This window comes from Amphimedon queenslandica, unplaced genomic scaffold (assembly GCF_000090795.2).
Source record: "Amphimedon queenslandica unplaced genomic scaffold, v1.1 AMPQUscaffold_13342, whole genome shotgun sequence".
Lineage (NCBI taxonomy): Eukaryota > Metazoa > Porifera > Demospongiae > Haplosclerida > Niphatidae > Amphimedon > Amphimedon queenslandica.
The window spans coordinates 14,292-18,125 of NW_003546422.1; the positions used below are offsets into that span (position 1 = coordinate 14,292).

At 37.5% G+C, this 3,834-nt stretch overlaps 1 protein-coding gene across 1 annotated transcript in view; it reads left to right on the top strand.

Moving 5' to 3' along the window:
* Positions 1–3,834, top strand: part of LOC100631492 (uncharacterized protein KIAA1109-like) — a 41,124-nt gene that overhangs the window by 3,705 nt on the left and 33,585 nt on the right. The window lies entirely within an intron of this gene.

Genomic DNA, 3,834 nt, shown 5'->3' on the forward strand with positions numbered 1-3,834 from the left:
TCGCTTCTTCAAATGGCGTCAATATTTCTATTTAATCATTTAACATTGCATGCTCATATGAATTAAGCTGCTGTCACTCTAAAAGCTTTAGCTTTTCAACTGGTGCTCACAACGATGAGCGAATGCTCTTTATTTCACTGTTCCACCTTGTTGCAACCTTAGCCTGTAAGCACCTCTCACCTTCCAGGATTTCACTGGCAGTAATTGATTTTCGAACATATGAAACAATGTTGGCTGCCTTAGCAAGTACTTTGTTGATTGCTGTGGCATTTTAAAGCAATCTTTAACTACCAGTTGGATGGTCTGTGCGAAGCAGGAATCATGTTGTGGGAGGAGATTCATACATTCACTTAAATTAGCTACTTCAATCTCATTCGCATGATCATCCTCATTGCTATCACTGTCGATATCCTCTAAAAGCTCTGCTGAAGCACTTTCATCAAAACCTGGCTGGCAGTCTAAAAGCTTTCAACATATTAGACGCATTATCAGTAATTATGTTAGAAACCTTCTCTGGTGATGTTGTCTGCTGTAAGACGACCAAAAACCTTGGCAACCAAGAAGCACCAACGTCTTCAATGAAGTGACAGGTTATGCCCAGATACCCCTTCTTTTGGTGATTAGACCAAAGATCCAGAGTGATAGAAACCCTGTCAACTTTTGCAAGGAGTTTTTTAAGACCATCATTGATCGTTTCCCACTTCTCTGTGAGTGGCTAAGTTGTCAAATGCTTCTGGGAAGGAAGCTGGTATCGATGATCTAAGGTACTAACGAATTGTTTGAAAGCCTGGCTTTCAACAATTGACAAAGAAAGCATGTCCTTAGCTATAAGATAGATAAGCATATCGGTCATCTTTTTTTGACTAGGATCACTTGGTTTGTATTTATCATCATGTATATAAGATGTGATGGTGACTTGCTCAGGACTAGTTACAGTTGATGGCTTTGATAAAACCGTGGGATGTTTTCCTCTGATGAAGATAGTGATATTTAAAATTACTTAAGTTACAGATAGGCTTACTTTTAGGTGTGTTGTAAAATTTGAATTTGTCTTTGTTGATCCAGATATCAAGGAACCACAGTGCTTGCGTTTTGCTTTGTAGTTGCTTCCTTCAATTAAAGATGGGGTTTCAAAATGACTAAGTATCCTTGACTCCATGATAACACTCACCAACGACCAAAAAGGACAACTTTCTACTCACTTCTATAATATAAAATTGCTGTGACTGCATGTGGTGCTAGGAAAGCCTTGCCTACTAGGGCAGTCTACTAGTCTGGTACAAATTCCAGGCAATGTCAATGTAATGAAGTACAATGTATACAATGGTACTATAGCAAATTAGTAATGTACATGTATGTAGGTGTACCATATGTAGCCTATTGACAGTAGATAAGGCTTTCATGTTACAGCTGGAGTATGGTTTGTTATGTTAGGATGATTAGACTCTGACACATGCATGTAATAGTTATGTAATATTAAGATTACATATTACTTTGACATTATTATTACTATTACTATTACTATTACTTCCTGTTGCCAAAGACTCTACTACTATTACTATTACTATTACGATTACTTGGTAGCCTGTAGTCGTTACTATTACAATTACTGTTACGTAATATGTATAGTATTGTAGACAGGTCTGTATTCGTTTTAGCAGACCCGAGGCCGAGGTTGAGGGTGTTACTGGTTGGATAGCAGCCCGAAGCGAAGCCGAGGGCTGCTATCCAACCAGCAACACCTGAAACCTAGGCCAAGCGTCTGCTAAAACAAATACAGACCTGTCTACCATACTATGTAAAATATATTGTATGTATATAATGCCATTTTAAGGAATTAACTAGTTAATAACCATATTGAGCATGTGCATACCCGTATTAAGCACATTTCATGCAATGGCTGACAAGGAAGGGGCGAAGCAGTGAAGCTGTCGAGATCGTTTTCTCCTCGTCCTCTTTACTGAACAGTGGTGGTCTGCTTTACTGTGGACGGGAAAGGAGGAGGATAGTTGAGAGAGAAAGAATTAGGCAGCCGAGGAGGTTGAGAAGACCGTTAGGTTGGAAACTGAAGAGAGTGAGCAAAGAGGAGTGGAAAAGACCTTAATCTAGAAGGGATGCTTTCCAAGCAACTTCCCATAGCCCACTCAGTGCTTCGAGTAGTGTTTTCGGGAACAAAGCCCTTCCTAGCTTCAATTACAACACTTTTCTCAACTTTTCTGAGGCGACCGTTCATCGTTGGTCTTTAAAATTAGGAAACCTTCTTATCTTCTCAGAGGATGACAACGATGCACCTAAAATTACTTCTCTTGATTAATTCTGTTTGGCGTAGCCCCCTGGTCGTCCTATAATTGATTTCACCCATGTGCGATATATATATATATATTTGATTGTATGTCAACACTTACATTTCTTCTATACACGTTGTATTTGGAGAAATAACAAGCATTAGCAACCACCCGCCCACGCTACGTAAGTGGGTGTGGTCATGCCAAACAAAATGGCGGTTTACACATGGAACAAAGTTATGAGCTTTCTAACAGCGAAAGAACATAGAGATACTGTCTAAAGACTTTTCTAGAAGCATTAGAAGGTAGAGAGAACCTTCATAAGTCTTAATAAGAACCCAGCTGTACATGCAAGGTGGTGAAATCAATTATAGGAATATTTTTACACTGTTACGCTTGTATTTTATTGAATTAAATTTTATTTTTACGATTGTTTACTTAGTGACAGGTCCAATATCTGCAGATATCAGACCTGTGGTTAAAGAGGTCAGGATATCCTAGGTATAGACCTCATGGCTCCTTTGAGTGATGTCATATATATATATATATATATATATATATATATACAATATATATTACTATTACCCCAGGCCTGGTTTATAGAGAATCATTCCTTGCCCATGCAAATTAAGACATTGAAAACACAAGTTGATTTTAGGCATGACATCAGACCCTTATTATAGTCTTGCAAGATGAATCTAACATCAAGTCATGAAATAGGGCTAAATTGTTATACTTCTTACAATTCTTATATTTGAATGTTGAGACTGCACATCCGTGTACTGAGAGTGCACTAGCATAGTACAGTGAAACTTGTCTAAAGTGACCACCTATGTGCCAGAAAAAATTGATCTTAATAGAGAGGTGGTTTTTGGATAGGGTAACCTGTCTAGACCGTGGCTTTTTTTATGTGTTTCGGTTCTTATAGGCAGGTCAACTTATCAATTCTGCACACATGCACACTGAATAATAGCATAATCACAATATTAATATTTTATTTTGCTAAAACAATCAACAACTCTGTTATATACTGTATACAGTGTTTGAAATTAACTTTTTCTGTTTATAGCCCAGGGACAAGTTGTTTATATTCTTTACTCGTCCACCCATTATTATTAACATATAATACATGTAATTGTTGATTAATTTTATTCAAACAAAATTATACACGTTTTTTAATCAAAATCTTTTGAAAAATCATCTTCAGAGTAACTTGAGTCTATAATTGAAGGTTCTTGATTTTCAGTTGACTCAGAGAGAGTTGAGTCAAATGATGATAATGGAGTACTCTTATCTTTAGGCTTTCGTTTGAAGTCTGGACGTCTTGTTCTGGTGGTATCTTTCCACCATATCTCAATTGCAGGAATGGGGTCAAACTCTTCAATCGATGGACCATTGATGCTTATCCTCATGAGGTCCTCTGTTGTTCTTTCTACAAGACGGGTACACTGATCTGACTTGATTCGATTTAGGCAGGAAAATCCCCTCTCACAAACAGCAGTGCTCATTGGTAAAACAAGCAGAATATTAACAACCTTTAACAGATTGT